Source organism: Peromyscus californicus, unplaced genomic scaffold (genome assembly GCF_007827085.1).
Source record: "Peromyscus californicus insignis strain IS unplaced genomic scaffold, ASM782708v3 Scaffold_10__1_contigs__length_136768540, whole genome shotgun sequence".
Lineage (NCBI taxonomy): Eukaryota > Metazoa > Chordata > Mammalia > Rodentia > Cricetidae > Peromyscus > Peromyscus californicus.
This window is the reverse complement of record NW_026294391.1, coordinates 132314708-132323454: the sequence shown is the minus strand read 5'-3', so window position 1 is coordinate 132323454 and position 8747 is coordinate 132314708.

Sequence of the window (8747 nt, the reverse complement as noted above, 5' to 3'; positions counted from 1 at the left end):
CTACACTCTCGATGCTGGGCCCTCAGTGGAACTCCTCTTGGATATCTTGTTATTGCCCTGTGTCAGGGAGATCCTACATCTTTGTGTCTGCAGGACCTGCTCTTTCATGTGCTCCTACAGATCATAGATGGGGTGGATGTTGGGGTGGGCCAACTCATAACCCTAGTTCTGGGCCTGGGTAGTTGCAGAGTTGGTCAGCCTGCTACCTCTCCCTGTCTTCACCACAAGGGTGAGCTCTCCAGCAATGCCCTGGCTAGTTCACCCCTTGCAGCAACCAGCAATGGGCAGGCCAGTTCTCCTGCTTTCACACCCTCAGGGTCAGCTCTCCCATACCTACACCTTCAGGGTCAGCTGTACTGTGCTGCCCAGGCAGGGTGCAGGGCCCATTTTCCTGAGTGCTGCATCTGATAAGGGGAAGGGTTAGCTCCCTTGTCTGTCACAGGTGGTGAGGGAAAAGGCAGGGGATATCTCTAGCCCACCCATACTACTGCATGACAGACAAATAGTGAGGACAGCTCTCTCACACTCACAACTTTGGGGCTGTCTTACCCACACCTCTATCAATAGGATTGGCTCCATTGCACTGCCCAAGTGAGGTACAGAAACTGCTCTCCTGAGTGCTGCAGCTGGCGAGGCACAGGGGCAGTTCTCTTGCTCTTATGACCTCTGGGCCAGCCCTCCCATCTGCCTCAGGCTTGAAAAGGTGGGGGCATCTCTTCCCCCAATGCTGCCATATGGCAGATGAGGGGCAGGACCAGATCTCCCACACTCACATTCTTGGTGCCAGCTCACCTGTGTCCCCACCAACAGAGTCAGCTCTGCTGTGCTGCCCAGACGAGGTACAGGGCCCACTTTCCCAAGTGTTGTAAATGGTAAATTGGGGTTCAGCTCCCTTTCCAGCTGGGGGTGGTAGGGATGAGGGGGGAAGGGCATCTTTTCCTCACTGCCACCACCATACCACAGACAAGGGAGGCAGTATCAGCTATATGCCTCTCATATCCTCAGGGCTAGCTCATCCACACCCCTGTCTACAGTGTCAACTCTACTGTGATGCCCAAGTAAGGCACAGGGCCCATGCTCCCAAGTGCTGCAGCTTGAGGAGTTGGATCAGGTCCCCCACTTGCTGCAGGTGGCAAGAGGCAAGGGGAGGAGAGCATCTTTCTCTCACCCACATCACCACATGGCAGATAAGAGGAGCACAACTTGCTTTTCCATTCTTGTGCACTCAGGGCTGCTTGCCTATGCCCTTGAAAACAGGGTCAGCTCTCTTTTGCCTCCCAGATGAGGTGTAAGACCCTCTCTCCTGATTGCTTCAGTCAGTGAGGGCTAGGACCAGTTTTTCCCTAGTGTTGCCGCCAGTGAGGGGCAGGGCCAACACTGTACAGCCCTATCCTATTGGTCTTTGGTGGTATCAGGAGCCATAGACCATAAAGTAGACTGTAGCTACATCAGGGCCATGAACCCAGATATGGATCCTGGTAGCAGCACAGGCCCAGACATCACCATGGCCCTGGGTGGCAATCAAGCCACACACTTCAGCCTGCTCCTCACTGCTTTCACCTCCTCAGACATACCTCTGTCCATAAGAAATAAGCCCTTCTCTCTCTCTCTCTTTCTCTCTCTTTCTCTCTCTCTCTCTCTCTCTCTCTCTCTCTCTCTCTCTCTCTCTCTCTCTCTCCTTCTCCGTATCTCTCCTCCTTCTCCCTCTCTCTCTCCCATACCACACTGTACATTTGCTCACCATAATAGTACCCACCTTGTCGGCATCACAAGACAACAAGTAGGCCCATGTTTTCTCCCCGTGTGGTTCTCTTTGCCCCCATTCTATCCGTCATGGCACTGGGTAGGAACATGCTTCCTCTTCAGTGCCCAGGGCATCTCAATTTCATTTTTCTTAACAGTTGAATAATATTTCATTGTGTAAATGTACCAGATTTTCATTATCCATTCATCACTTGATGTATATCTAGGGTGTTTTCTGAATTCTAGCTATTATGAATAGAGAGGCATGGCTCAGCAAGAATCTCTTTAGTAGGATTTAGAGTCCTTTTGGTATATGCCCAAGAGTGGTATAGCTGGATCTTGAGATCTATCAATTCCTAAGTTCCTGAAGAACCTTCACACTGGTTTCTGTAGTGACTGTACAGGTTTGCACTCCCACCAGGTATCAATAACGGTTCTCCTTTCCCTACATCCTTGCCAGCATGTGCTATCAGTTGTTTTTTGTTTCTTTTGTTTTATTCTGATCTTAGCCATTCTGAATGTTGTAATATGAAATTTCAAAGTAGTCTTGATTTGTATTTCCCTGATAATTAATGATGTTGAACACTTTTAAGTGCTTCTCAGCCATTTGTTTCATCTTTTCAGAATTATCTGTTTAGATCTGTACTACAGTTTTTAATTGGGCTATTTGTTTACTTGATATCCAAGTCTTTTAATTCTTTATATATTTTAGATATTAGTTCTCTATAAGATGTGTAGTTGGTAAAGACCCTTTTCCCACTCAGTATCTTGTCACTTTGTCCAAATGATAGTGCCCTTTGCTATACAAAAGCTTTTAATTTTCATGAGGTCCCATTTATTAACTTTTGGTCTTAATTCCTGTGCTGTGTCCTGTTCAGAAAGTCTTTCCCTGTGCCAGTGAGTTCAAACTTATTCCCTACTTTCTCTTCTAGCAGATTCAAGGTATCTGATCTCATTTTGAGCTCTTTGATCCATTTGGAGTTGAGTTTTCTGCAGGGTGGTAGATTTGTTTCTCTTTTCATTCTTCTACATGCATCCAGTTTGACCAGCATCATTGGTTGAAGATGCTGTTTTTTTCCTTCCTCTGCTGTATATTTTTGGGTTCTTTGTAAAAGAAGAAGAAGAAGGAGAAGAACGAGAATGAGAAGGAGAAGAGGAAGAGGAAGAAGATATGGTGTCCATATGTGTATGGACTTATGTCTTGGCCTGTCTGGGTCTTCAATTTAATTCTGTTGATCAATGTCTCTGTTTTTATGCTAATACCATGCCGTTTTTATTACTGTAGCTCTGTAGTACAACTTGAGATTAAAGATGGTGGTACTTCCAATGGTTCTTTTATCATTCAGGATTGTTTCAGCTACCCTGAATTTTTGTGTTTCCAGAGGAAGCTGAAACTGTTCCTTTCAATTTTTGTGAGGAATTGTGTTGGAATTTTGATGGGAATTGCATTTAATCTGTAGATTGCTTTTGGTAGAATGGCCATTTTTACTATATTAATCCTATTAATCCATAAGCATGGGAGATATTTCCATCCTCTGCTATCTTCTTCAATTTCTTTATTCAATGTCTTAAAGCTTTTGTTATACAAGTGTTTCACTTGCTTGGTTAGAGTCACCCCTGGATAGATTTTTCTTGAGGCTACTGCAAAAGGTACTGTTTCCCTCATTTTTTCTCAGTCTGTCAGTCATATATAGAAATGCTGCTGGTTTTTGTCAATAAAGCATGGCATATCAAGTTGAGGCAGGACCAAGCTCCTTCACCCTGTATCAAGGCTGAGTGAGGCATCCCATCATAGGGAATAAGTTCCAAAAAGCCACCTCATGTGCTAGGGACAGGTCCTGGTCCCACTACTAGGGGCCCCACAAACAGACCAAGCTATGCAACTGTCACCCACATGCTGAGAGCCTAGGTCAGTTCCACGTAGGCTCCCTTGCTGTCTGTCGGTCTAGGATCTGTGAGCTCCCATGAGCTCTAGTCATCTCTGTAGATGTAACCAACCGTCTTATTAAATAAGAAACACAGAGCCAATTCAGAGAAGAAAGCCAAGAGGTCAGAACTAAGAGCCTTACCCTTCCTGCTTCAGCCAAGAGAGCTCTCCAAAAGGGACCTACTTCCTCTGTGTATGTCTTTATATAGTCTAGCTGTTCTGCCTCCTCATTGGTTGTAAACCCAAACACATGACTGCCTCATCACTGCCTGTATGTACAGCCTTCCAGGTCCTCTATGGTATTGAGATTAAAGGCGTGCGCCACCGCTGCCACGCACTTGCTATGGCTCTAATAGCTCTGACCCCCAGGCAACTTTATTTATTAACATACAATTAAAATCACATTTCAGTACAAGTAAAATACCACCACACATCTCTCTCTGTGGGTTTCCCCATCATATAGATTAATTTTTAAATGTTAATTAATGAAAGTATAATATAAGTACAATCAGTAGGAGGAGATGAAAATCCAAAGGATGTTGATGACCTAACAAAGAGAAGGGTAAAGCAGTGGAATAAAGTCTTGCCAAACACTAGACCTAAATTTGTTTATCAGACACTGCAATATTTGATACTTACTTCTTCCCAACTCAATGCCACTAATTAGTGACTGGTTCTGCATTTCTTCATAGGTATGGCTGTGAACTGGCTGTGTGCTTGTAATGAATGAATTGGGTCTGCAAATTTGGGTATTTTAGAAATTTTCCTTACGTTAACTTTTACTATGGACTATATAAATAGGATACCACATTATAGAGATAATTTTGCCAAAGTCAGCCCTGAATTCACTCCAGCTAATAAAAAATCAGTTTTTCAATTCCTTGCAGTCTTGGTCTTTGAGAAAGGCTGGTTCAGTTGGGTAGTACTTTACAGCTCAAGCTGCAGGTATGAATCAAGCTTTGCTTCTTTCTCCCTCATAGGCCAGATCTTCAATCAAACAGTGCCTCCTAGACCAAGTTTTTCTACCTTAATCTTGATTTCTGATCAACAATCCAAAGACTAAGAATGCATGTCTCTGGCTTCCTGGCCCAAATTTATTCTAATTAGTTTAGAGACTAGTTGGCTAGGTTACTCACCCTAAATTGGAATGGTAGTACATGCACATACCTGTGACTTTACTCTTCAACCACTGTGGGTTCAGTGCTAGGGCTGCCTCTATGAACTAGAACTTCCAAAGGGTCAACTACATTATTATAGCCATCTTGCCAGCACAGAAGGTCAGCCCCACTTTACACTAAAAAAACATAGGCCGGGCGGTGGTGGCGCACGCCTTTAATCCCAGCACTCGGGAGGCAGAGCCAGGCGGATCTCTGTGAGTTCGAGGCCAGCCTGGGCTACCAAGTGAGTCCCAGGAAAAGCGCAAAGCTACACAGAGAAACCCTGTCTCGAAAAACCAAAAAAAAAAAACATAAACACACACACACACACACACACACACACACACACACACACACACACACACGAGAGAGAGAGAGAGAGAGAGAGAGAGAGAGAACCTAAGGATGTCAGTGCATTGGCAATTGTTCTGTCTTCTCCCACTTGATCATGACCCATCAAAGAGGATGGCACAATTTACAATTCTTACCATGCACACTACTCTATACTAGGCACAAAAATGTTGCAAAGATGAAGAAAAACCCTGGGTCTCTACTAGTAGGAACAGATATTTTCCAGGACTAGAGACAGTTGTTCTGTTTCTGTATCTTGTCTAAGCGAATTGAGTCCTCGCTAATGATGTGATGTATCATTTAGTATGACCTTTGTCTCTATAAAAAGATCCCCTCTTCTTCAAGAAGTAATGGATTAGCTTTCAGTTTTCTTAGTTGCTCAACTTTGCAAGACATCTTTGTTGGACCAACTTTTGACTCATTTATAGGAAAATAGTCTTCCCACTAAGACTTGAATTGTGGCCTAGTGTGGGTGTGACAATTGATGGGTCTCCCTAGACTTCACTTTTCTGCCTCTTTAGAAATACAAATGTGTTGGATTTCATTTTGTCTATGCTACGTGGATTAAAGAAGACAGATTCAGTGTTTATTTGCTGTGGAGATGGCTCTGTATGCCATGAATGTGTTGCTCTGATTGATTGATAAATAAAATGCTGATTGGCCAGTAGGCAGGTAAAAAGTATGGTATAGGTGGGACAGGAGAGAGGAGAATGCTGGGAAGTGGAAGGCTGACACTTCAGTCAGGAGACACTGCCAGCCGCTGCCATGACAAGTAAGATGTAAAGTATCAGTAAGCCATGAGCCACGTGGCAACTTGTAGATTAATAGAAGTGGATTAATGTAAAATATAAGAACTAGATAGCAAGAAGCCTGAGACATTAGGCCAAACAATTTAAATAATATAGGCGTCTGTGTATTTATTTGGGTCTGAGTGGCTGCGGGCCCAGGCAGGACTGGAGATAACTCCAGCTACATTTATTCAACTGGAAAATATTGTTGAGGACCTTTTATGTGTCAGGCAAATGGAATACAATGAAAACATCAGTGAATGATACAAAAATGATCTTGAATTCATGAGATTTAGCAGTTATTAAGGAGGTTGACATAAATAGGTGCATATTATCATACATTGTGATCACAGTACAACATCTGATAGATCTCTGGAAATTGGACAGAGTTGTTTTCCTCACCATTGCCTTTTTTCTAGATCTGATCTACCCAACATTCAACTTCCTCTATTCTTTTACATCTCCTGAGTGCCTGATTAGAGTTAGATACTGAAGATACCAGAGCCAAAGCAACAATGACCTAGACCCCATGGATCTCACAGCAAAGTAGAAGAGATGGCCAATAATTAAACAAGTAAATACATTTTACTTGTTTATTCAAAGAGTAAAATGTGGGACTGCAGAGATGGCTTCATTGGCAAAGTATTTCCCACATAAGCAAGAGGCCTTATGAATAATTCCACACCACCCATATAACAAACAAAGCACAATGGTATGCATGTTTAACCCCAGTTTGTTGTTGAGAGGAGATCACTAGCCAAACTAGTAAATTTCAGGTCCAGTGACAGACCCTAAAAATAAGGTGGAGAGTGACTGAAGATGATACCCAATGTCAGCTCCCACACATGTAAGTGCATACATGTACACTCACACAAACACCTACAGACAAAAAGAATTATGAGTGCTATAGTAAAGACAAAAGCTTAAGGCCATGTGCTATATCTTTGTCTTAACTTTTGATGATTCGTAGAATGTCTCTCTAAAGAAATGACATTGGAAAGGAGACAAATTAACAGAGGACAAGTCAGTTATCTAGTGGAAACCAAGTGACCTGGCCCTACAAATGGACTAAGTCTGGTCAGTTGAAGTAAAAGAAGGAATGAAATCCCACAGGGTAGCATATAGAGAATAACAGGAAGATGGAATATCAGGTTGATGTAGTGAATAGGCCCAGATCCCTGGTTGCCTTTGAATGAGGATGAGAAGGATGAATTTGGTTCTTCCTTTGATGGGTATCCATGTGAGGTTTATAAGCATAGAATAATGTAGCTTGAATACATATCTTGATGAATAGTATGCAAGGGTCCCTTATTCCTTATTAATTACTTATAATTTTTTATTTAAGTATATATCAATGGATGAATGATCACAGTGAATGCATATATATGCAATGGAATTCTATTCAATTTTAAAGGAGGGATAGGGAATATATCTCAATGGCAGAGGATACCTTTATCATGTTTCCAGCCCAAAGTTTGATCATATCATCAGTAACACCAAAAATGAACTGCTATAATTTTCCATGACTTAGGTGGATCTGAAAGACACAAATGCTACATGTATATTCCATGAAAGCCAAGAGTAGCTAAAAGCTGGGGCATGTAAGAAGGAATGGGGAAAGGCTGCTCACTGGACACTAGGGTGTATAGTTTGAAAGAAAGATTTGTAGTCACCTTGACTAGCAGGGAGACTATAGCTAACACCCACAAGAATAGGGTTGGAAAGTTTAGATCATAAAAAAAGTAATAACTAGCTGTAGCTGTAGCTCAGTTAGTATAGCAATTGCCTGGCATTAATGAATCCCTGAGTTTAATCCCCAGCATCACGTTAACCTGAGTGTGGTAGCATATGCTTATGATCCTAGTACAATGGAGATGAAGGAAGAAGAATCAGGATTTCAAGATCATCTTCATCTATATAGTGAGTTTGAGGTCAATCTGAACTGCATGAGAAGATAAATGACTAATATTTGAGTAGATGATATTAATATCTCATTTGGATTATTATATAATGACCATGTGAATGAAGTCATTAAATATATTCATCAAATCTATAAAATTTATGTCATTTCAAAACCAAAGTAAGATCCCAGTGTCATGGTACATCCCTGTAGTCCTTGAAGAAAGAGCTCCCATCTTAGCCTAGACAACACAATGAAACTTGTAAGTCAAAGAGGAAGAAAGGAACAAGAGGGAAAAAGAAATGGAGAGTGAAGATATCAAATAAATATTTTAAATTTTAAAAACATCAAGTAAAATCACTCTAACCATGAAACAAATGATAGGTTGTGGATCTGTTAGAATCCTCCCTGAGGCCCCACCTCCAGCTAGGTTTGCGGCTATAGCTCTGCAGTGCAGAGGGAGCAACTGATTACAATAGCCTCTACCCTCAAATTAAGGCAGAGCATTGGACAACACATTAATTTCTGAGGATTAAGCAAGATGCTAGGGGAACCAAGACCCAGAAGTCTCTCACTACCATAGTTTCTCTGATTTTGGCTTCTGCCCCACCATCTGAAGACCCCAACATTTTTGTATTGTTCTGCTACTTCAGTGGTATTTCAGTGTTGTTGGGCTAGCACCAACCAGGCAACTTTTCCTCCAAATCTCTTCCAGACAGGAAGGCCTGGGGCTTCTCTTCATGTCTGCTGACCACATTCTGGAAGAGAGCTGCCAAGCACATTGGCAGCCAGTGCACACACAAGCAAAACCTTTGTATGCAAGGCACAGCTGATCTCTTCCTGTTGGTGGGCCCAGAGTGAGGGGCTCTGACACTCCCCAC